Source organism: Cupressus sempervirens, chromosome 5 (genome assembly GCF_028749045.1).
Source record: "Cupressus sempervirens isolate cs-2001-9-10 chromosome 5, ASM2874904v1, whole genome shotgun sequence".
Classification (NCBI taxonomy): domain Eukaryota; kingdom Viridiplantae; phylum Streptophyta; class Pinopsida; order Cupressales; family Cupressaceae; genus Cupressus; species Cupressus sempervirens.
Genome location: NC_143122.1, coordinates 951,162,443 through 951,190,260, shown reverse-complemented (window position 1 = coordinate 951,190,260; position 27,818 = coordinate 951,162,443). Strand labels below are relative to the sequence as shown.

Sequence of the window (27,818 nt, the reverse complement as noted above, 5' to 3'; positions counted from 1 at the left end):
AAAGAATGCATATTTGTGACTTTCCCCTAAGATTATTTTGAAGATGTAAATGTAAGATGCTTGGTAGTTTGTACACCTTATGATGAACTTAGCTGCTTTAAGTATGTTAATGCAAAAAAAATTCAAAGTACCTGTTTCAATTTTCACTTTTAACAATGATTCAAATTTTTGAGTTTTTTCAAGTTGGCAATTGGCTCTATATAGCTAGGATATAGTGTTATAAATAAATTTTTTTGAAGTAGCATGCCATATGTTTCTATTTTAAGTTCAAAAAGTACAAAAATTATAATTAGGGTACACAAAATGGACATTGATGTAGATATATTGATTATTCATATACAAAGATTGATTCCTTCTCACTTGTTCTTTTTTCATTCAAAATTAATTTGTGAGATTGTAATTGAGTATTATGTTGAATATATATTTATTTAGTCAATTTATTTATGAAATTTTAATGTAGATTCTATATCTCATATCAAAAAAAAATTATTGTGTTTTTCGTTTGATTACAAATATGTGAAAAAAAGTAGTTTTCTCTTTAGATATGAAGTTATCAAAAATTTCATAGAGTTACTTCTACAAGATTGTTAGATTGAGTTGTGAATTTGGGGTCTTATTCTATGAATAATATAGTGAATTTATGGTTACAAGTCTCTAAATTCATTAATTCATCACCATATTAGTTAAACATTTTAGTTTTATAAACATATATTTCTATCCCTTTTCTCGTCTACTTATAGTTTTATGTGATTCATTAGGGGAAGCCACCTCTTAACTTGATTTCCACTCTTTTCCTAGGTTCACCCATAAGCTAAGAGAATTTCCATGTTCTAACAAGATAGCTTGGAAAAATGTCATCCTATAGGCACAATCTTGATTGACAAGGGTATTATAGTCTTGAATACTTTACGATAATAGGGCAAATTGTTTGATCTAATTCAAAAATCTTTACATAGAAATTAATAGTGATTGGTTGTGACCATATAATTTATCAAGTTTATTATTTCTATGACCTTTTTTTGGTCCCTTGCAGCCTCACTTGGTTGAGAGTGTTTTTGGTTAAGGTGAAATGTAATATTAATGAGGGAATAATTAGAAATTTATTTCAAATGTAAATCGACCCATATTTGGAGCATTTGAATAGTATAGTTGCTAAAACTAATCTTCTATCTTGTTGAGGAATTTGGTAATGGTTACCCAAGAGCAAGACCTTATCTCTATGGAGCTAGGGACAAATTACATGCATAGTGGATCTAGAAAAATTTTCAGATCAATTTGAATTCAATGGGAACTATTAAAATAACCATTAAAAGTTTATATAGATTCATACACTTCATCATATTTTTTCTAACTCTAATATTTATATTTATTTTTTAGAAATGTTTTTACTATTTACAAGGCTATTAATGTGCAAATCATTTTTTCTAAGATATTATTTAATATTTTTATCTTTGACAAATATTTATTTAAGTGTTTAATGATTTTTTTTTTAGTGCATTGTGAAAAACCCATTTCTTCTTGGATACATGGTTATTGTTTATTGCTACTTAAACCCTTATGATAGATTATTTCTACACATATTCATTTCCTTTCAATGAGTCATATACTTAGGGTACATGCATATTCATTGATAAACTTGAGTTCTTGCACTTTTAATTAATTAAAGTTGGAAGGGCGTGAACCCATAAACATAAATAACATCACTTGAGTTCATATAGTTATACATGGTTACCCATGTTGGGCATGAGATAGTTTATGTTATTATTGAAATGGAGGATGACCAGTAAGGTCATTGCTATCATGTTGCATATCTTAGAGCCATCATAGTGTATGATAAATCAACTACTAACTCATTATTTATTGACTAAAACTTGAAACATTTATGTAAACCTAAACTAATTTTATTTTCCAATAACATGATCTACCTACAACATTCAATATTTATTTCCTTTAATTTTGTTAGGCTAGAGAATAAACCAAAACATATAAACATAGTAGATGTTGGAAAAATCTAATCTTAGAAGCTATATTGAGTGGGAAAAACAATCCACTCAATGTCATCACTATTCCATTATATAAAATGTTATTGTTATTCATTTCAATACAATTCACTCAATATTGGTACAATGGTACCCAATTCTCTTTGTAGGCAATATTTAGGATCAATGATTTAATATATAGAAAAGGCATTAACTTTTTCTAAATCTACAACATAACTCTTTAAATATCAATCTAAAGTACAATAACAGTATGACCATAAATATATTGACAAGTTTTTCGAATTAAAAAGTAGCCAAAAATGGGGGCTTCCCATGAAAAATATGCTACACACCAACTATATGTCAAATACTAAATGCTCACTTACCCCCCTATTAATTCCAAAGACCCCTACATCAAAGGGTTACAAAACATAACCATCACTAAGAAACCATGAGTAGTCATAAACATAAGATATATATAGCTAGTATTCACATGTTGCACATACAACAAACAAAAATTTCATCATGTAGATAACTTCATTGTATATATGTCACAATAAAGGTAAAATCACAACTAATGTGTCATAAACATAATAATTGACATGATGCACATACAAAAAAGTCACATTTATTCATGTAGATAACTTGCTTGTATATATGTCACAAATAAGATAAAATTTCAATGTTGTGTTCCACATTTAATAGAATGGTGAACACTAATTTACCATTATAGTTTAAATCACTAAAAAGTGATTACTATGTTCAACATTAGAAACAATATGACATAATATTATTCAGCACATTTTATGTATATAAAAAATAAAAAATCTTCTAAATACCTTTTTCTAAACTTAAACTCGTAATATAATCACTCGTAAAGAAGAATTCAATAGAAAACAGCTAACCTAAAGTACCTCTATCGCAATATTTTTTAAAATCAAATCGTCATCTTTATATCATAAAGTATAACAATATTAAATTAAATAATTTTTAAATATTATTTTCCCCAACTCATCTCAAACCCTTTTTGTAGAGGGATAGAACTTGTATTTTGATATAAATTGTGACATTAGAAATAGATAATATCATTAGAAATAGATAGTGTTGATATAAATTGTGTCATTAGAAACATATATTGTTAATATTTTTATTTACAGTTGAAACACATTAATAAGATTTCAATATTTTGTCCCACATTTAATGGAATGATCAACACCCATTTATTGATTTAGTTAAAATCAGTAGAAAGTGAATTATATATTCAACTTTAAGGACAATGTAATTTAATATAATATAAATTTGTAATACATAATATAAACAATAACAAAAAAATCTGTTTCAATTTGTAAAGTTAAAATCATAATTTAATTGTTAGTAAATAAGGATTCAATAGACAAGAGGTAACCTAAAGTACCTTTACCTCATGCTTTTAAAAATGACATCTTCATCTTTATATCAAACAATACAACAAAATTAAATTTAATATTTTTGAAACATATTTTTTCTCTGATTCAAAAAGACTTGCTCGCACGAGTACCGCAGTGTGTGCCGGAGAGTTCGAAAACCAGAGAGTTTGAGAGGCCAAACAAGCAATCACATATTAAAGTATCATGCTCAAAGCAGAAAAGAATGAATAAAACTGTAATTTAATCTTGAAAATACAGGGTGAGAATGAATGAGTGAATCTCATTTTGGAAGCGTGGAAGAATTGAATGAAAGAATGATCAAAGAATCTGTACAAGAACGGAGGCGAGAAATTAGAGGCAAGGGCCGGAGGCGGCGCAGGATAGAACTCCTGCACTCTGGGTCAAAATGGGCACTGATCTTCCATCGGCAACTTTAAATTGCTGGCCTGTCTGGTAGAGGGGAAGCGCTTTTCCTTTCCCAGATGGAACGAAGTATGCTCCGTTCAAAAATGTGTCCGTCACAGACTTCCACAGCCAACTCTTCCCGTCGGAGCTCTCGCGCCATGTCACCTGCTTCTTGTACTCCTCGTTGGGGGCCACAAAGCGATTGCCTTCGCTTCTGATGACAGGATTCGCACTCCCTCCAATGGCGTATATACCCCACGCCTCATAGTTGTTGTTCGCAACATGCGCATACCCATGTCGGCACCTGAACACAGAAACAAACCAAATCATATAAGTTATAAGCAGTCTCATGAGTTGGGCACTTGACTGTTGGAGATCGGAGTTTGCTCGCTAAACACGAGGAGTTGAAAGAAATTCGATTACCTGGGCATGCGCTCCAATAAGCCAGGTCCAAAGTGGTTGAAAGCAACAGTGACTCTCATGTTTGTATCAGCTGTATAATCGTCGCTATGTCCCAGAAGCATCACCTGTGCAGTACATAGAAGATTAGTTATTCGTCCCTGTGAATAGGTTCATCACCTGTACATATACTTATAATCTTGTATCTTACCTTATCGTGGTGAGAGAAGCGGTTGTTAGAAACGGTAACAGCGGTGGAAGCGAGCGTTACATCTACAAGCCCATCTGCGCAACTGGATAGGTTGTTATGGTCGATCCAAATGTCTCTTGAAGAAACGACTGAGATTGCATCTCCATCTTGGGTATCTATGGTCTCGTGGGTCAAGGACTGTGAGAGGAGAACAACTCCAGCAACACTTGGCTTGCAGTCGTGGATGTTCAGACCGTGGATGACAATGTTGCTGACGTTGAGGAGGCGTATGCAAGGCCCATTGCTGATATGAACGTCTGAGCCCCTTGCGTCGATAGTCTTGTGGCTGGCCACGAACAGGGGCATCTCCAGCTTTATCTTCATATCACTGCCGAAAACTATCCACAGAGGACCGTCGCGCGTAACTCCGTATCTCAGAGTCCCGGGTTGGGGATTCGCAGCGTTGTCATCTGGAGTGGTGACTGTGTACATCTCTCCTCCTTTGCCTCCCTTGGCTGCACTTCCAAAGCCCACGCCACAATCTGCGAGTTTCATTCTGTCTTTTGCCCAATTTGAATCTCTTCTCCAGCAATTGTCTACCACATTGTATGAGGGCACGGATGCAGACAAGGTGGCGGCCTGAACGATCACCAGTATCATGGAGGCAGCCATACAAAATCTCTGGTCCATCATGAAGATGTTTGAGAGTGTGTGCTGGAATGAATAAATGTGAGGCCTTATGAAAATTGATTCTATATTTCAAAAGATGAAGAAAATAGTTAATGAGCTGCTTCGGCACTGACGTTGGATGTTTTGCGAGAGCAGGTGTATATATACAGAGAATGGGGCCTGCACAGATAGCAGTGAGCCGCCACCATGTGAGGAATTAATTATACGCGCGTCGCAACCAAGACGCGGACATTTGACAGACGGCATCTTCATATTTGTCCCTTCAAAAGAACGCCACGAGCTTTCCCTTATCAACTCACTCGTTCTTTTACACAATCCGGAGATTAACACCAGTCGATGGCGTAGTGCATACTTTATGTTTGCGTTCGCACTTAGTACTCATGCGCAATTCTAACATCTGCTCATATAAATGTCTGAGCAATTACTCTATTCTATGACGTCGCACGGGCGGCTCATTCGTCTCTCGTAGACTTATTCTACCGTTAGAAATTGTAGATTGGTCTTTTGTAACGCCCAACATAAATTTCCGACGAAACTGGGGGAGAGATGGATGGAACCAATACAAGCGATTTATAATTATGGGTTGAAGGAACGATCAAGCAAGCAAAAGACAGAATTAATGAGACAGACGCTCATACGTATATACATTGAAACAAATGAATAAGGTAATCACATTGGATACACGCTAAACCTTGTTCGAACTCAAATCTTGACCATGCGCACCTTTGCCTTTGATATGGGTTGATGATTTTATTACGAGCTGCCTATCTTACTATAATCTATAATCAATTTCTTTAGATTTCAACTTTGCATTGTTTCATATAAAAACTTATATGTTTTCTTTGTGCAAGACCAATTTTTGTTAAATACAATTTCACATTGACAATTCAAGATATAGCATTAAATAAAACTACAAGGATTGATGGTTACATGATCATATGATTAATAATTGTAATAAAATAGTTTTTGCTTGTTGAAAACTTATATCAGGGAGAAAATAATAAAACAAATAATTCAATTCTTCAGGTTATGTATTTACTATTGGTTGGACAACAATGAGTTGGATTTTTCATTTGTGGATGGTTAATGTTTTGACCATGACAGAGATAGAGTATGTTGCTTCTACTTTGGCAGCCAAGGAGATGATATGACTTCATTTCTTCATGAAAGAAGTGAGACAACCACAGATATATATATATATATATAGTGAGTTTAGCATTCCATCGATTGTGTAGAAAATAGTAGAGATAATGTAGTGCATCTTTAACATAGCTCCTTAAAATGATGTTGATGGTTTTTCTTCACATATATTGTTCCAGTTTTTATATGCATCTCACCATGATTGTATTCCAATCTTAATGATTTTTATTTAGACTATTTCTTTAAACTATGAATTAAAAAGGATTGATGATCACCTGTGATGGTGGTCAATAGAATTATAAAACTTTAAATATTATCCATGTTGTATTTATTTCAAAAGTTGATATTTTTTCATTACATAAAATGTGTCTTCATTCAAAGATGTTGGATACTAAATTCATAGCCATTTTATTTTCCTACACATTAATAGAATTATCGTATTGTTTAAATGGTTCATGGTAAAGTATAATGGAACAAAAGAGAGTGAATACTTGCACTTTAATTTTAATTTTTGTTCTTTTGACACTTACATGTTAATATGAAATGGTTGTTGGATTTTTCTCCATTGAGTCATTCGGGTTTCTTTTTCATATTATTTATGGGTATATAGATTCCCTACTCATATTTTTAACAGATCAAGATGTTCCTAAGATTTTATAAAGCTCAATATATTATGTTCTTATTGAAATATACCACCATATTACAAGATCTTAAATGCTATGATACTTCTTCTTTAAGAATGTTGAACATTATATGTCCAATACATTTTTTTAAATTATTCACATTTCAATACCTACTCTATTTGAGAAATTATATAGTTAAATTGAATGATCAATTATGACCAACTAAGCCTTTGGAAAATCTACTAGTAAACCTTGGTGATAATTATAATGGGAGAAATTTAAAGTTTCACGATCACAAAACATTTCTTAGAATTTTTATCATAAATAATTAATCTTAATCAAATTGATCAGAGCATCGTCCTTATTTCCACATGGATGTCCCTATTTTACTAAAAGCATCAAAATAAATTTCTCTTCCAAGTTTATCTTTACACTACCAAAATCCTTACTTTTAATAGACATTTTATATTAGGAATCACTAACAACTTTTTGTAGAAAAGAAAAGGAAGATTACAATAATCCACTACGTTCATGTGACTTTTCTCATGGATATTGGTTTAGAGTATTAGATAAAATCATCTCCTATGACCCCCTTCCAAAATCATTATCCCATCCTCTATTGTGATGACCTCTTTTTCATAAGTAAAATTTCTTATTAAAAATTTAGAGGATCATCCCTCCATCTATGGCATGGAAGAATATTTGGGAGAGGAATACAAGGATATTTAGAAATGAATTATTTTTGGTACATTGGGTCTGGCATAGTGTATGCTTTATGTTTGTGTTGAGACTTACTCTACAATTTTAGCATCTTCTCATTTAAATATCTTAGGAATTACTATATTCTTTTCTATCACATGAGAGACTCGTTCATCTCCCACAAACTTATTCTACTACCAAAAATTGTAGATAGGTCCTTTGGAATATCTAACATAAATTTCCAACGAAATTGGGGGAGAAGAGATTGATGGAACCAATATAAAAATGAGTTAATTTTATATTTTTTCCACCCACAAAGGTATAATTATTTTTCTATAGATAGCTAGAGTGCCATTTATCTTGTCAAGAATCTTGGTTTGCATTCAAAGACAAAAACACATATAGTTGAAGTACCATTTCATTCGGTCAATTTTGGATTATGGACAGTTAAAGCTAGAGAAGATATGTATATATGATAACCCCGCATATATGTTTACCAAGGTAGTGAAAAAGGAGAATCATATTTCCTCTTTAGATTCAATTTTTCTATTACACTGAAAAAAATAAAATAATAACAAGGTCTAGGATGGTTTGATATTCTAGTGGGAGTTACAGGTTTAGTGGTGCTATGACTAGTCTCTAAGTGGGAGGTTATTGTTGTAGAGTCTTATTAGTCTTGAAGTGGGAGATTGTTGTGTGTGGAGCCTAATCAGACTTAGATATTTATTTGAAGCAATTTCCCCCCAGATTATTTCTATAGGGGTTTGAGGGAATGATTTCTATTTTTCATTGGAACAACTTATTGTAACCCTAATTTTTTAAGTAGGAAATCTTGTACAAAATGGCTTAGAGTTAGGGATTTCATGATGTATGATGATATTATAGCTTCTTAAGGTGGTCTTAAGCTATAAGGGATTGTGGATTATAATCATTGGATAGTAATAGTATTGGACTTGATGTTGGTGGAGATAGCATAGGGATTGGATAAACCATATTAAATCCGTGTGTCTTGTGTTTTCTTCTATTTAATTTATTATTTTTTGACATTGGTTATATTTGCATGTAATTACTATTTATATCTATGGTTAATCCTCACAAAGTTGTGAATTTGGGGTCTTCTTTTACAAATAGTATTGTGAAGTTGTGGTTATAAGTCTGTAAATTCATCAATGCATATTTGCACTTCAATTTTAAAGGAAAAAAAGAGAGTGGATATTTGCACTTCAATTTTAATTTTTGTTATTTTGACACTAACATTCTAATATGAAATAGTTGTTGGATTTTTCTCCACTAATTCATTTGGGTTTCTTTTTCATATTGTTTATGTGTATATATATCCATTACTCATCTTTATAAAAAAATTTTACTTCACATTATCATCTTTTAATCCCTACCACATCATCTTCCACCATAAAATATAAAATAGGTCAGGATGCTCCCTATATTTTATAACACTAAATCTATTATATTCTTATTGAAATATACTACCATGTTATAAGATCTTAAATGCTATGATAATTCTTCTTTAATAATGGTTGAAGGTTATATGTCCAATACATTTAAAAAAAAATATTCACATTTCAATGCCTATTTTATTTGAGTAATTATATAGTTAAATTGAAGATCAACTACGACCAACTAAGCCTTGGTGATAATTATTATACGGGGAATTTAAAGTTTCATGATCACAAAACATTTCTTAAAGTTGTTATCATAAATAATTAATCTTAATCAAATTGATCAAATCATGGTCTTTATTTCCACATGGATGTCACTATTTTACTAAAAACATCAAAATAAATATCCCTTTAAGATTTAACTTTACACTAAAAAAATTCTTACTTCTAATGGGTATTTTATATTAGGAATCACTCACTGCTTTGTGTGGAAAATAAAAGGAAGATTACCATCATCTGCTACTTTTTGGTGACTTTTCTCATGGATATTTGTTTAGAGTATTAGATAAAATCATGTTGTATGACCCCCTTCCAGAATCATTATCACGTCCTCTATTGTGATGACCTCTTCTTCATAAGGGAACTTTCTTATTAAAAATTTAGAGCATCACCCCTCCATCTATGATATGAGAAAATATTTGGGAGAGGAATACAAGGATATTTAGAATGATTTTTTTTGGGTACATTGGGTCTAGGAGAAGATTGAGATGTTTATTTAGAGAATATCAATGTTTATACTCTAACAACTAATAATGTATTTCTTTAGAGAAATTTCATTCTCAACTATTGGAGACAAATTGAAAACTCTTTTTACTAGGTATTGGTTGGTAGAATTTATAAAGAAAAGTATTCGAGGTAGGTCATGTGGATACCTCAAGCTAATTATTACTTTGAATTAAATTTTGATGATGCTTCTAAAAGGAATTTGGAAAAGGGTATATGCAGGATCATGGTGTGCCAAAAATTGGCGATGTGAAAAAAATAGAGTTTGAAAACATCTAAAAGCATATCCAAAAAAATTAGATATTGTCAGATATCTAATATTATATTGGATATCCAAAAAAATTAGGTATCCAATATCATATTAGATACCTGATAACTATCATTGTTATTTTAAAAAAATACACAACCCACGGATTGTGCTTTTATAATGATATTGTATTTTCTTGCTCATATATCTGATTTTCAATCAAATACACAATAAGAGGTAAGTTTTTTTTTGTTTTAAACTAATTTTAGTAAAAATTTATTAATTTTTATTATAAATTTGTTAGTTTTAGTTGAATTTTTTAGAATTTGGGTTTTTTTTTATAGAAATTGTTAAAATTTGGGTTTTTTTTTTATAGAAATTGTTAAAATTTAGGTTTTTTAAAAATATAAATTATGTTTTGCGAATTAATAGGTATGGTAGACCAAAATGATGATACTAAGGCAAGTAATGATTTTCCTCATAAGCCCCCACCAAATGATCCAGTGCCCTTGCAAAATTGTCCACCAAATGATCCTTTACCCCCTCAAAGCCCTCCTCAAAGTGAGGATTTGATATTTGAAAATCTCATCGAATTGAGGGCTTTGCATACAACATATAATAATGAACCTGCATTGGCTCCTGTGTTATCCACATTAAACACAATAGTGAATAACATTGAAATACTTATCGAGGAACAAAATGGTGCTCTTTGTCGACGTGACAAAATGCATGAGATGTTTGATGATGGGTTGGACTATGATGAGGTTGCAACCCTCAATATAAGTAAAGATGATTTGGTTTCCCTTTTTGTGAATGCAAAAATTGGTTTACTAGTTGACCAAAAAAAGCCCAAACTATCAATTAAATGGTGCACAAATGATGCCATACATGTGAACTTTTGGAATCATTGGTGGATGTTTTTTGACATCCCTCCACATAGCAATTTAGAGGTGCCATTTTATTTCCTTAGAAAATTGTATTCAGAATTTGTGTTGAAACTCAAAGTGAACTATTGGAGCATGAAGCCCAACATGGGTGTAGGACTAGGAGCTCCTTAGGATAGACCCTCTTCCCAACAGAAGAAAGTTGGCACTTTTCTCCCCCCTATTGATTTCTCCCCCCCTCCTTGAGTGTAGCATCCTGATATTATCCTAGAGGCTAGCTCTCAGACCATTAGAGCCATCCATAGACTAAGTAGCCTATTGATATCTTAGGCTAGGTCAGTCCTACCTCCTCCTATTGATGATGCTAGCATGATTTCATCATCAGCTAGCTCATCACATGTTTGTGTGCCTTGTACTTGCATTACATGTAAGAATATTTGTCTGGGTCCCATAGGTGATCTTCTTGAGTATCAATTTGTATTAGAAGAGGATAGACTAGACACACATGCAGAGGCTATAGACCTTGATGCAAGAGAGGAGGGGCATGCAAAGGCATGGAATCCTATGTTGGTACGTGTATATATATATATTTTTTATAACATATGCGATTTAAAGTTAATTTTTCTAGTAGACTAATTTTAATTTTTAAGCCATACTGACTTATACGTGTATGTGATCTTAATTCATGTTTAGTTGATTATTGAGGAGGAGCTGAGATAGGTTGATGATGCCACACTCTCAGCTATTTCATTTTGCCTTGAGACATCTAAAATACATTACGTTGTGTTCTCATTGTTTTTTCTATTTGATATTGTAGCATATATGGTTTCTACTTTTTATTTTATCTTGCAGGTACCACCTATCCTTGGGGGACAAAGTGTGGGGGATGAGCCAGGATTGATTGACAAAGGAAAGGTAATTAGGTTCTTTCTATTTGATTTAATATTGATGTATTCTTCTTAAAAATTTATGGTAATGAAATTTAATTATATTCTTTATTGTATAGGGCGTGGCTATTGGTGATGAGCACATATAGATTTTGTGTCATGGATGCTCAGGCATTTCTATTTGCATTGAGAGCCCCATTGTATGTATAAGTATCATTTTTTAAATTTTCCTTATCTTAATAAATAAATTCAAAACTAATTTCCATGATATTAACAACTACTATTTTGTATCTCATGTAGGAAACTCCTAGTGCACATGAGGTTAGATCAAAGAGTTTTGTATCTTTGATGATGTAGCCACTATATCCTAAGGAGGAGCCCATACTAGTAGTTTGAATTCTTGATTAAATATGTTATAAATTTAGCATGCTATGAAGTATAATGTTATATTTTAAGTTTTAGATTCATCTAACAAACATATTTGAACATACATATGCCAAAATCAACAAGGTACAAGCATTATTGAGGGCATACGAGAGGACTCCTGACGGGCACAGGAGGTCAATGAGAGAGGTATTTATTATCAAAGTTTAATAGTATAAAATATCATTAAAAAAAAAAGATCATTATGCATTTGAGTAATTCAATGTTAGATACAAAGAATCATATAAATTTAGTAGTCTAACTTTGCATTTTCCTTTTTTGTTTATGTAGGAGGCATCTGATCCTCCTAGTGCAACAAAGAGGCTACATTTTGATCATCCACTAGCACCCTAGTATAGTATAGTTGTCATATGATGCATCATGAGACATTTTGAGATGGCATATACCACATTGTTTACAGAAATATTGATATTATACACATTCCAATGGCATGATCGGCCACATTTTGTATATGGATCTATGTATTTTGATATATATTTGTGTAATTTGTCTATGGATACATATATTTTGATATATATTTTTGTCATTTATGTGCACAATGATATACATTTTAATTTAGGATCTAGTATTGTTCAATTTATCGTGGATCATGTGTATTGTTCATGCTTATGGAATATCATTAATTTTGATCATGTTTTCTATATTCAATTCAAATGCAATAATTTTTGAATAACATTTTAACAACCTGTTGTCACTTAGGTTTGCACCCTTGTCCAAGGCCTATGCGCGAGGACAACCTAGTGAAACATGGAAACAACCTCCAAGCTGTGGGACTTGAACTGCGAGGTTGAGTCTCTGGAGAAGGCCGACTTCCTCTTACCGTCAGGGCGCACCTATCTATTCTCAGAAGAAAAAGGGAGAAAGAGAGCACTAAAGCAAATCTACCTAGTCTAATCTAAGGCAGTGATGCACCAAAACAGAGTGTTCAGACTCATTTCTGCCCATATATGCACTACTGAACTAGGATAACATCCAAAGTCATACGTTCATTCAGACTTATATCGATCAACAACCACATACAGATCAGGAAACCAACTGAATAACACTAGGAAAAGAAGATTTCGCTTGTATATTATTCAATAGGCCAAAGATAGATATAGTATGCAAACCACTGATCTCAACAATACATCAATGAGAGGCAAAATGATGCACATACACGTTGTTGGCTGAAAGAGATGATACAGGATGCTTATCTAGCTCAGAGACAAAGGGATTTTTACACTGCAAGTCTACAAGCAGTAGCAGAGAAAATTAGGAAGAGTCGACCCTTACAAAATGTACAAAAATTGCCTTTATAGTTCAGGCGTAGCTGAGATCTTCTTAGCTGTAATGACCTTGCAACTACCTGCCATTGAGTACCATAGATGACAATCATGGAAAAAATCTCCAAAAAATTTTATCTCTTTTGCCAATGATGTCCTCAGAAGACTGAAAACGGTGCCATAACTGCGCTTCGGCCTGGTAGATGGATCAACAGGTGGGTGGAGTGTCATTCTGTGTTTTACATTTACTCTGGTAGGTCAAGATTGATCATGGAGATCAGATCGCATGAAAAAATTGATTATCCTCGCCTCCTGGTTCATGAATCTATCGAGGTCAAAAGGTCAACCCGGCTCCCTATGCGTCAACTAGGCCGCGCGGGCCAATTGCATTTCTTTATTTCGCCACCTGGAGGTCCTCCCGTGGTCGACCACCCTTTATTGGACTAATCGCGCCACCTTGAATACTATCATGACTGTGCCGATTACACTAACCGCCAACTGCCATTGTCGACTGTGCCGACAGGACACGTGTCGACAAGGCGCTATGTCGCCAACATAACCCCCGCACATCTTTTCCATAGCACGATGGGGCCTACCGTCGATCAGCCTCGATCCGACGATCATGGAGACTCATCATTTTGCAACTCCCTTCCCTTGTAAGTCACTGGGCCCGCGGTACATGTGGCACTTCCCTATTTGGTTTGATGAAGACTAGCTGGCAACCCAAGACCTGATCTGCAGAGTGACCACGTGTCAGCTAGGCGCCATGTCGCTATGCAAAAATTGAGACCAAATTCCCATAGCGCCATAGCGCCCACTGACAGCGTGCCTTGAGATTTACACGTGTCCCCATTTGATTCGCTATCTTGACGCCGGGCTGACAAATTGCGTTGCAGAGTACCGACGGGACCCATCTGCCTGATCCTTCCTCGCCACGGTGAACTTTCCATTTGGGCGCTATGTCACCATCAAAAAATGCATTGGTTTTCCATTGGCGCCATAGCGCCTCGCTGTGTTTTTGAAACCTCTGGGCCGTGAACCTTTCAGCCCGCTGCCACGAAACCTCTGACTTGCTGTACTCTACGACTTGCGACCGGACCCTGAATGACACCTGGCAGTCCTTGGTGAGACCTGGCCCATGTCGATCCACGTGGCGGATGCTAGCTATGTCACCACGATAAAATCCACACATCTTCGCCATAGCGAGATGGCGCCATACGTTGATGCCACCAAATCCAACGGTGGTGAACGTAAGCCCCGACTGTGTTAGCCATGCCGACAGGAACTCTGACCTGGCACATGTGGTTTCTCCTGATTCATTGCCGGAAGACCTGATCACGTCGTTCATTGAAACTTGTTGCCGTGACTATTTTCATCGGGCGCTATGTCGCTATGGAGATTTTTTGGCTGATATGCGATAGCGACATAGCGGACAAGGCACCATGGAACTTTTTCGACCCACCGAACGCTGGACCCACCTCTGCAACGTGTCCTCAAGGCATCATCGCGCTATCATAAATATCGTGCATTTTCTTTATAGCGCGATGGCTCCAACCATCGGTCTGCTCGGATCTGACGGCTAAAAAATCACGGGTCGTAGCATTAAAATACCAACTCTGAGACTAACCGTTGAATAAGCCGTGCGTTCAAATTTAAATCCTTGGCGATAAAACCAGAGGTAACAAAACCTTTATTATCAAATATGTTTAATTTGAAGTGCTATCATGACATAAACACACTTGTTAACCTCCTACACAAGGTTCACATAACCCCAAATCTGATTTTAAACTCCACCTTCAACATTGAAACTAGCTCTCGGCTTCAAATCTATTCTCAACACACTTAAGGACTCCACTCCTCAACCATGGATTCTATTCCTAACCAAAAACTCATTCCTAGACTCATAATCTTTGATAACTAGCCCTTCACTTTGTTACTATCCTCATACTACAACTTTTCAATTTCAACATAATTCAAAATATCCCAACTTAAGAGACTTGATTGGATCAAACCTTTTTAACTTGGTTCCCCAATACCATATCCATATGAATAACATCTATACATTTCTCACATTGATCAAATTACCCATATTGATCCACTTAACAAAACTAGCTTCATTAATGCATGTTAACATTTCACACCTTATATAGGTTTTTTCAACCTTTTATGGTCATGCTCAAACCCCTAACTGACTCTTTGAACTCATTTTCACTTTGAAAGAAAAATTTATGGCTCATTTTCTTGTAGCATTTGATGGTTCATCGATAGCCCTCATGAGCTTCGAGTGATGACCCTCGGAAGATTGACCTTGAAACACACTTAGAGCACCTTGGAGACTCCTCGATACAGGATGGTTGTAGACGATGGATGGTCTTTATGGCTAGAACAAGGGTGTCACTAGGGTTCACCCACCCATCCAGAGCTAATGACACTAAAAATTTGATGCAACGATTAGTGGTTTCAAAGTTACGCTCTAGTGCACCTATGAACTAAGGCACATTGCAAGTTTTGGCATCGAGCGAGATCACTCTGCCAAATCCAAAAAAAATGTGATATCTCAAAAATGACATAGGTTATTTCAAGACTCCACATCACTGTCTTGTAGCATTTGATGGTTCATCAATAGCCCTCACGAGCTCTGAGTTACGACCCTCAAAAGATCAACCTTGAAATGCAGTTAGAGCACCTTGGAGTCTCCTCAGTATGGGGTGGTCACAGATGATGGATGGTCTTTGCAGCTAGAACAAGGGTGCCTCTAGGGTTCACCCACCCATCCAGAGCTAATGGCATTGATGATTCGATGCCAAGATCAGTAGTTTCAAAGTTACACTGTGGTGCACTTAGGAATTGAGGCACACTACAAGTTTTGGCATTGAGTGAGATCATCATGCTGAATCCAAATGGAACACGATCTCTTGAAAATGAGATAAGTTATTTTAGGCCTCTACATCACCATCATGTAGCATTCAATGTTTCATCGATATCTCTCACGAGCTCTGAGTTATGACCCTCGTAAGATTGACCTCAAAACTCACATAGAGCACCTTGGAGACTCCTCGTTACGGGGTGGCCACGAATGATGGATGGTCTTTGTGGGGTAAGTGTAAGTTATAACTTACGAGGGTTATAAATTGCGAGGGTTTTCTTCTTTGCATTTTCAATATGGCTTAATGCTAAGACCCATACTATTTGAACTTTGGGGATAAATATTTGAATTTTTAATTGTAATAATTTCTTGCACATAAAGAATCTTTAGTGGTAGAAATTAAGGGAGGGTGTCAAAATAATTTACCATACCAAAATGAATGTCAAACATGCCAGCCTATCAAGTTTTCCAAGAAGTAATTTAAGGTAACTATTAGTGCTATCAAAGGGAACCAATTAAACTCTTCCACCACATCTTGCATTGACACATGTAGAGTGTATTTGAGTTAAGAACCACTATTAATGAGAGTTCTCAAAATTTTTGCTAGCCTTTGATATGTTATAAGGTTTGTTATGGGATTTTGAACTCTTTCTGTTTGGCTTAAAAGTTTTTCAATCTATTTGGAAGGCTTGGTCCTAGGTTAGAAAACTTATCCCATTCAGGGGTGTAGTTGGTGGTCCCCCTACATATTTTTTTATAGATAGATCTATTTGGCGGGGATTTGAAACTAATGGTAAACCTCTTGCATTACTCAAAGCTATTCTACAAAAAATTGGAGTAGCAGTGACATCTCTATTGTTAATGATATTTTGGTTGATGATAGGTTAGGGCTATGGAATGAGATTGTTAGCAAATTTCACATTCCTAATTCTAAAAAAAAAGACATACTCCATCATTGTTAAAACTATAGGTAATCTCTTCCTTGGACATATTATGGACACTAAATAGTTTTTTCAAAGGATCAAATGGAAGATGGTAATCAGTTTAGGAGCATTTCTACTAAACATATTTATAAAATTATTAAGGATGGTTTCTCTAATCTTGATAGGGTTAACCATGGTTGGGGGCTGGGGTACTTAGTTGATAAATAGAATTTTATCTATACCTTCTTTTGGCATTCTCACTATGAGCCTAAGAAGTCTTATTTTAGATGGTTATTACTTCTAAAGAAACTTCTTGTTGGTTATACTCTGCCTACTAGTCTTGATAATCATATTATGTGTGGGGTCTACTTTATTCCAGAGTCTTATGAGTACCTTTTCTTAACGTGTACCTTTTCCCATGGTGTTTGGTCTATTTTTTTGTGTCACCCATACTTTGGAATGGTAAAATAGGTCTCTCATGGAGTGAATCCTTGTAGGTTTTGTTGGATCTTTTGATCTTAAAATTAATACTTTTTGGTCTATTTTAACTTGTGAAATTCTATGGTTTCTTTGGAAGGAGAAAAATCAAGAGATTTTTTAGAAGAGAATGAGAAAAATTATTGAGTTTGGATGTAAAATCACACACTCTCAAATAATGTCACAAGATGTCGTTGCTTTAGAAATATCAAGGGACAGATTCATGATCTAATGTAGGAGGGATGAATCCCGTGTCACAAGGACAATATTGTCTCATGTCAATATTTTTTCTATTCAAAATGATATTCTTAAACAAAGGGAAATGGATAATCTTAACAAGTTTATTAAAGATCTTAGTATTGAAGATAGAGTGAATGTTGTTAACTATGTTCCTCATGGTAATGCTACAACAAGATAGATGGACTAGCCTTTTATATTGGCTGCTTGCAGATGTTGGGAAGGATTTTTTAAGCTGGTTATATATATTTTTGTATTAAATAATATAATTATAGGTTTATGATATGTTTTTGTAATCAATAGACATCTGCTCTAAATTGTAAAAGATATTATCCCCTTAAGTAGTTGCAAAGAATGCATATTTGTGACTTTCCCCTAAGATTATTTTGAAGATGTAAATGTAAGATGCTTGGTAGTTTGTACACCTTATGATGAACTCAGCTTCTTTAAGTATGTTAATGCAAAAAAAATTCAAAGTACCTGTTTCAATTTTCACTTTTAACAATGATTCAAATTTTTGAGTTTTTTCAAGTTGGCAATTGGCTCTATATAGCTAGGATATAGTGTTATAAATAAATTTTTTTGAAGTAGCATGCCATATGTTTCTATTTTAAGTTCAAAAAGTACACAAATTATAATTAGGGTACACAAAATGGACATTGATGTAGATATATTGATTATTCATATACAAAGATTGATTCCTTCTCACTTGTTCTTTTTTCATTCAAAATTAATTTGTGAGATTGTAATTGAGTATTATGTTGAATATATATTTATTTAGTCAATTTATTTATGAAATTTTCATGTAGATTCTATATCTCATATCAAAAAAAAATTATTTTGTTTTTCGTTTGATTACAAATATGTGAAAAAAAGTAGTTTTCTCTTTAGATACGAAGTTATCAAAAAAATTCATAGAGTTACTTCTACAAGATTGTTAGATTGAGTTGTGAATTTGGGGTCTTATTCTATGAATAATATAGTGAATTTATGGTTACAAGTCTCTAAATTCATTAATTCATCACCATATTAGTTAAACATTTTAGTTTTATAAACATATATTTCTATCCCTTTTCTCGTCTACTTATAGTTTTATGTGATTCATTAGGGGAAGCCACCTCTTAACTTGATTTCCACTCTTTTCCTAGGTTCACCCATAAGCTAAGAGAATTTCCATGTTCTAACAAGATAGCTTGGAAAACGTCATCCTATAGGCACAATCTTGATTGACAAGGGTATTATAGTCTTGAATACTTTACGATAATAGGGCAAATTGTTTGATCTAATTCACAAATCTTTACATAGAAATTAATAGTGATTGGTTGTGACCATATAATTTATCAAGTTTATTATTTCTATGACCTTTTTTTTGGTCCCTTGCAGCCTCACTTGGTTGAGAGTGTTTTTGGTTAAGGTGAAATGTAATATTAATGAGGGAATAATTAGAAATTTATTTCAAATGTAAATTGACCCATATTTGGAGCATTTGAATAGTATAGTTGCTAAAACTAATCTTCTATCTTGTTGAGGAATTTGGTAATGGTTATCGAAGATCAAGACCTTATCTCTATGGAGCTAGGGACAAATTACATGCATAGTGGATGTAGAAATTTTTTTAGATCAATTTGAATTCAATGGGAACTATTAAAACAACCATTAAAAGTTTATATAGATTCATACACTTCATCATATTTTTTCTAACTCTAATATTTATATTTATTTTTTAGAAATTTTTTTACTATTTACAAGGCTATTAATGTGCAAATCATTTTTTCTGAGATATTATTTAATATTTTTATCTTTGACAAATATTTATTTAAGTGTTTAATGATTTTTTTTTTAGTGCATTGTGAAAAACCCATTTCTTCTTGGATACATGGTTATTGTTTATTGCTACTTAAACCCTTATGATAGATTATTTCTACACATATTCATTTCCTTTCAATGAGTCATATACTTAGGGTACATGCATATTCATTGATAAACTTGAGTTCCTGCACTTTTAATTAATTAAAGTTGGAAGGGCGTGAACCCATAAACATAAATAACATCACTTGAGTTCATATAGTTATACATGGTTACCCATGTTGGGCATGAGATAATTTATGTTATTATTCAAATGGAGGATGACCAGTAAGGTCATTGCTATCATGTTGCATATCTTAGAGCCATCATAGTGTATGATAAATCAACTACTAACTCATTATTTATTGAGTAAAACTTAAAACTTTTATGTAAACCTAAACTAATTTTATTCTCCAATAACACGATCTACCTACAACATTCAATATTTATTTCCTTTAATTTTGTTAGGCTAGAGAATAAACCAAAACATATAAACATAGTAGATGTTGGAAAAATCTAATCTTAGAAACTATATTGAGTGGGAAAAACAATCCACTCAATGTCATCACTATTCCATTATATAAAATGTTATTGTTATTCATTTCAATACAATTCACTCAATATTGGTACAATGTTACCCAATTCTCTTTGTAGGCAATATTTAGGATCAATGATTTAATATATAGAAAAGGCATTAATTTTTTCTAAATCTACAACATAACTCTTTAAATATCAATCTAAAGTACAATAACAATATGACCATAAATATATTGACAAGTTTTTCAAATTAAAAAGTAGCCAAAAATGGGGGCTTCCCATGAAAAATATGCTACACACCAACTATAAGTCAAATACTAAATGCTAACTTACCCCCCTATTAATTCCAAAGACCCCTACATCAAAGTGTTACAAAACATAACCATCACTAAGAAACCATGAGTAGTCATAAACATAATATATACATAGCTAGTATTCACATGTTGCACATACAACAAACAAAAATTTCATCATGTAGATAACTTCATTGTATATATGTCACAATAAAGGTAAAATCACAACTAATGTGTCATAAACATAATAATTGACATGATGCACATACAAAAAAGTCACATTTATTCATGTAGATAACTTGCTTGTATATATGTCACAAATAAGATAAAATTTCAATGTTGTGTTCCACATTTAATAGAATGGTGAACACTAATTTACCATTATAGTTTAAATCACTAAAAAGTGATTACTATGTTCAACATTAGAAACAATATGACATAATATTATTCAGCACATTTTATGTATATAAAAAATTAAAAATCTTCTAAATACCGTTTTCTAAACTTAAACTCGTAATATAATCACTCGTAAAGAAGAATTCAATAGAAAACAGCTAACCTAAAGTACCTCTATCGCAATATTTTTTAAAATCAAATCGTCATCTTTATATCATAAAGTATAACAATATTAAATTAAATAATTTTTAAATATTATTTTCCCCAACTCATCTCAAACTCTTTTTGTAGAGGGATAGAACTTGTATTTTGATATAAATCGTGACATTAGAAATAGATAATATCATTAGAAATAGATAGTGTTGATATAAATTGTGTCATTAGAAACATATATTGTTAATATTTTCATTTACAGTTGAAACACATTAATAAGATTTCAATATTTTCTCCCACATTTAATGGAATGATCAACACCCATTTATTGATTTAGTTAAAATCAATAGAAAGTGAATTATATATTCAACTTTAAAGACAATGTAATTTAATATAATATAAATTTGTAATACATAATATAAACAATAACAAAAAAATCTGTTTCAATTTGTAAAGTTAAAATCATAATTTAATTGTTAGTAAATAAGGATTCAATAGACAAGAGGTAACCTAAAGTACCTTTACCTCATGCTTTTAAAAATGACATCTTCATCTTTATATCAAACAATACAACAAAATTAAATTTAATATTTTTGAAACATATTTTTTCTCTGATTCAAAAAGACTTGCTCGCACGAGGACCGCAGTGTGTGCCGGAGAGTTCGAAAACCAGAGAGTTTGAGAGGCCAAACAAGCAATCACATATTAAAGTATCATGCTCAAAGCAGAAAAGAATGAATAAAACTGTATTTTAATCTTGAAAATACAGGGTGAGAATGAATGAGTGAATCTCATTTTGGAAGCGTGGAAGAATTGAATGAAAGAATGATCAAAGAATCTGTACAAGAACGGAGGCGAGAAATTAGAGGCAAGGGCTGGAGGCGGCGCAGGATAGAACTCCTGCACTCTGGGTCAAAATGGGCACTGATCTTCCATTGGCAATTTTAAATTGCTGGCCTGTCTGATAGAGGGGAAGCGCTTTTCCTTTCCCAGATGGAACGAAGTATGCTCCGTTCAAAAATGTGTCCGTCACAGACTTCCACAGCCAACTCTTCCCGTCGGAGCTCTCGCGCCATGTCACCTGCTTCTTGTACTCCTCGTTGGGGGCCACAAAGCGATTGCCTTCGCTTTTGATGACAGGCTTCGCACTCCCTCCAATGGCGTATATACCCCACGCCTCATAGTTGTTGTTCGCAACATGCGCATACCCATGTCGGCACCTGAACACAGAAACAAACCAAATCATATAAGTTATAAGCAGTCTCATGAGTTGGGCACTTGACTGTTGGAGATCGGAGTTTGCTCGCTAAACACGGGGAGTTGAAAGAAATTCGATTACCTGGGCATGCGCTCCAATAAGCCAGGTCCAAAGTGGTTGAAAGCAACAGTGACTCTCATGTTTGTATCAGCTGTATAATCGTCGCTATGTCCCAGAAGCATCACCTGTGCAGTACATAGAAGATTAGTTATTCGTCCCTGTGAATAAGTTCATCACCTGTACATATACTTATAATCTTAATACCACTTTAAGAAGCTATAATATCATCATACATCATGAAATCCCTAACTCTAAGCCATTTTGTACAAGATTTCCTACTTAAAAAATTAGGGTTACAATAAGTTGTTCCAATGAAAAATAGAAATCATTCCCTCAAACCCCTATAGAAATAATCTGGGGGGAAATTGCTTCAAATAAATATCTAAGTCTGATTAGGCTCCACACACAACAATCTCCCAGTTCAAGACTAATAAGACTCTACAACAATAACCTCCCACTTAGAGACTAGTCATAGCACCACTAAACCTGTAACTCCCACTAGAATATCAAACCATCCTAGACCTTGTTATTATTTTATTTTTTTCAGTGTAATAGAACAATTGAATCTAAAGAGGAAATATGATTCTCCTTTGTCACTACCTTGGTAAACATATATGCAGGGTTATCATATATACATATCTTCTCTAGCTTTAACTGTCCATAATCCAAAATTGACCGAATGAAATGGTACTTCAACTATATGTGTTTTTTTCTTTGAATGCAAACCAAGATTCTTGACAAGATAAATGGCACTTTAGCTATCTATAGAAAAATAATTATACCTTTGTGGGTGGAAAAATATAAAATTAACTCATTTTTATATTGGTTCCATCAATCTCTTCTCCCCCAATTTCGTTGGAAATTTATGTTAGATATTCCAAAGGACCTATCTACAATTTTTGGTAGTAGAATAAGTTTGTGGGAGATGAACGAGTCTCTCATGTGATAGAAAAGAATATAGTAATTCCTAAGATATTTAAATGAGAAGATGCTAAAATTGTAGAGTAAGTCTCAACACAAACATAAAGCATACACTATGCTAGACCCAATGTACCAAAAATAATTCATTTCTAAATATCCTTGTATTCCTCTCCCAAATATTCTCCCATGCCATAGATGGAGGGATGATCCTTTAAATTTTTAATAAGAAATTTTTCTTATGAAGAAGAGGTCATCACAATAGAGGATGGGATAATGATTTTGGAAGGGGGTCATAGGACATGATTTTATCTAATACTCTAAACCAATATCCATGAGAAAAGTCACATGAACGTAGTGGATTATTGTAATCTTCCTTTTCTTTTCTACAAAAAGTTGTTAGTGATTCCTAATATAAAATGTCTATTAAAAGTAAGGATTTTGGTAGTGTAAAGATAAACTTGGAGGAGAAATTTATTTTGATGCTTATAGTAAAATAGGGACATCCATGTGGAAATAAGGACAATTCTCTGATCAATTTGATTAAGATTAATTATTTATGATAAAAACTCTAAGAAATGTTTTGTGATCGTGAAACTTTAAATTTCTCCCATTATAATTATCACCAAGGTTTACTAGTAGATTTTCCCAAGGCTTAGTTGGTCATAATTGATCATTCAATTTAACTATATAATTTCTCAAATAGAGTAGGTATTGAAATGTGAATAATTTAAAAAAATGTATTGGACATATAATGTTCAACATTCTTAAAGAAGAAGTATCATAGCATTTAAGATCTTGTAATATGGTGGTATATTTCAATAAGAACATAATATATTGAGCTTTATAAAATCTTAGGAACATCTTGATCTGTTAAAAAGATGAGTAGGGAATCTATATACCCATAAATAATATGAAAAAGAAACCCGAATGAATCAATGGAGAAAAATCCAGCAACTATTTCATATTAACATGTAAGTGTCAAAAGAACAAAAATTAAAATTAAAGTGCAAGTATTCACTCTCTTTTGTTCCATTATACTTTACCATGAACCATTTAAACAATACGATAATTCTATTAATGTGTAGGAAAATAAAATGGCTATGAATTTAGTATCCAACATCTTTGAATGAAGACACATTTTATGTAATGAAAAAATATCAACTTTTGAAATAAATACACCATGGATAATATTTAAAGTTTTATAATTCTATTGACCACCATCACAGGTGATCATCAATCCTTTTTAATTCATAGTTTAAAGAAATAGTCTAAATAAAAATCATAAAAATTGGAATACAATCATGGTGAGATGCATATAAAAATTGGAACAATATATGTGAAGAAAAACCATCAACATCATTTTAAGGAGCTATGTTAAAGATGCACTACATTATCTCTACTATTTTCTACACAATCGATGGAATGCTAAACTCACTATATATATATATATATATATATATATATATATATATATATATATATATATATATATATATATATATATATATATATATATATATATATATATATATATATATATATATATATATATATATATATATATATATATATATATATATATATATATATATATATATATATATATATATATATCTGTGGGTGTCTCACTTCTTTCATGAAGAAATGAAGTCATATCATCTCCTTGGCTGCCAAAGTAGAAGCAACATACTCTGTCTCTGTCATGGTCAAAACATTAACCATCCACAAATGAAAAATCCAACTCATTGTTGTCCAACCAATAGTAAATACATAACCTGAAGAATTGAATTATTTGTTTTATTATTTTCTCCCTGATATAAGTTTTCAACAAGCAAAAACTATTTTATTACAATTATTAATCATATGATCATGTAACCATCAATCCTTGTAGTTTTATTTAATGCTATATCTTGAATTGTCAATGTGAAATTGTATTTAACAAAAATTGGTCTTGCACAAAGAAAACATATAAGTTTTTATATGAAACAATGCAAAGTTGAAATCTAAAGAAATTGATTATAGATTATAGTAAGATAGGCAGCTCGTAATAAAATCATCAACCCATATCAAAGGCAAAGGTGCGTATGGTCAAGATTTGAGTTCGAACAAGGTTTAGCGTGTATCCAATGTGATTACCTTATTCATTTGTTTCAATGTATATACGTATGAGCGTCTGTCTCATTAATTCTGTCTTTTGCTTGCTTGATCGTTCCTTCAACCCATAATTATAAATCGCTTGTATTGGTTCCATCCATCTCCTCTCCCCCAGTTTCGTCGGAAATTTATGTTGGGCGTTACAAAAGACCAATCTACAATTTCTAACGGTAGAATAAGTCTACGAGAGACGAATGAGCCGCCCGTGCGACGTCATAGAATAGAGTAATTGCTCAGACATTTATATGAGCAGATGTTAGAATTGCGCATGAGTACTAAGTGCGAACGCAAACATAAAGTATGCACTACGCCATCGACTGGTGTTAATCTCCGGATTGTGTAAAAGAACGAGTGAGTTGATAAGGGAAAGCTCGTGGCGTTCTTTTGAAGGGACAAATATGAAGATGCCGTCTGTCAAATGTCCGCGTCTTGGTTGCGACGCGCGTATAATTAATTCCTCACATGGTGGCGGCTCACTGCTATCTGTGCAGGCCCCATTCTCTGTATATATACACCTGCTCTCGCAAAACATCCAACGTCAGTGCCGAAGCAGCTCATTAACTATTTTCTTCATCTTTTGAAATATAGAATCAATTTTCATAAGGCCTCACATTTATTCATTCCAGCACACACTCTCAAACATCTTCATGATGGACCAGAGATTTTGTATGGCTGCCTCCATGATACTGGTGATCGTTCAGGCCGCCACCTTGTCTGCATCCGTGCCCTCATACAATGTGGTAGACAATTGCTGGAGAAGAGATTCAAATTGGGCAAAAGACAGAATGAAACTCGCAGATTGTGGCGTGGGCTTTGGAAGTGCAGCCAAGGGAGGCAAAGGAGGAGAGATGTACACAGTCACCACTCCAGATGACAACGCTGCGAATCCCCAACCCGGGACTCTGAGATACGGAGTTACGCGCGACGGTCCTCTGTGGATAGTTTTCGGCAGTGATATGAAGATAAAGCTGGAGATGCCCCTGTTCGTGGCCAGCCACAAGACTATCGACGCAAGGGGCTCAGACGTTCATATCAGCAATGGGCCTTGCATACGCCTCCTCAACGTCAGCAACATTGTCATCCACGGTCTGAACAACCACGACTGCAAGCCAAGTGTTGCTGGAGTTGTTCTCCTCTCACAGTCCTTGACCCACGAGACCATAGATACCCAAGATGGAGATGCAATCTCAGTCGTTTCTTCAAGAGACATTTGGATCGACCATAACAACCTATCCAGTTGCGCAGATGGGCTTGTAGATGTAACCCTCGCTTCCACCGCTGTTACCGTTTCTAACAACCGCTTCTCTCACCACGATAAGGTAAGATACAAGATTATAAGTATATGTACAGGTGATGAACTTATTCACAGGGACGAATAACTAATCTTCTATGTACTGCACAGGTGATGCTTCTGGGACATAGCGACGATTATACAGCTGATACAAACATGAGAGTCACTGTTGCTTTCAACCACTTTGGACCTGGCTTATTGGAGCGCATGCCCAGGTAATCGAATTTCTTTCAACTCCCCGTGTTTAGCGAGCAAACTCCGATCTCCAACAGTCAAGTGCCCAACTCATGAGACTGCTTATAACTGATATGATTTGGTTTGTTTCTGTGTTCAGGTGCCGACATGGGTATGCGCATGTTGCGAACAACAACTATGAGGCGTGGGGTATATACGCCATTGGAGGGAGTGCGAAGCCTGTCATCAGAAGCGAAGGCAATCGCTTTGTGGCCCCCAACGAGGAGTACAAGAAGCAGGTGACATGGCGCGAGAGCTCCGACGGGAAGAGTTGGCTGTGGAAGTCTGTGACGGACACATTTTTGAACGGAGCATACTTCGTTCCATCTGGGAAAGGAAAAGCGCTTCCCCTCTATCAGACAGGCCAGCAATTTAAAGTTGCCGATGGAAGATCAGTGCCCATTTTGACCCAGAGTGCAGGAGTTCTATCCTGCGCCGCCTCCGGCCCTTGCCTCTAATTTCTCGCCTCCGTTCTTGTACAGATTCTTTGATCATTCTTTCATTCAATTCTTCCACGCTTCCAAAATGAGATTCACTCATTCATTCTCACCCTGTATTTTCAAGATTAAAATACAGTTTTATTCATTCTTTTCTGCTTTGAGCATGATACTTTAATATGTGATTGCTTGTTTGGCCTCTCAAACTCTCTGGTTTTCGAACTCTCCGGCACACAGTGCGGTCCTCGTGCGAGCAAGTCTTTTTGAATCAGAGAAAAAATATGTTTCAAAAATATTAAAT

At 34.0% G+C, this 27,818-nt stretch overlaps 3 pseudogenes; 1 reads left to right on the top strand and 2 right to left on the bottom strand.

The window, feature by feature from the left end:
- Window positions 1-3,736: 3,736 nt before the first annotated feature.
- On the bottom strand, window positions 3,737-5,161 carry LOC149559111 (pectate lyase 1 pseudogene; annotated as a pseudogene).
- A 16,863-nt stretch (window positions 5,162-22,024) lies between these two features.
- LOC149559110 (pectate lyase 1 pseudogene) lies at window positions 22,025-26,113 on the bottom strand (annotated as a pseudogene).
- Window positions 26,114-27,538, top strand: LOC149559109 (pectate lyase 1 pseudogene; annotated as a pseudogene).
- The last annotated feature ends 280 nt before the right edge of the window (window positions 27,539-27,818 follow it).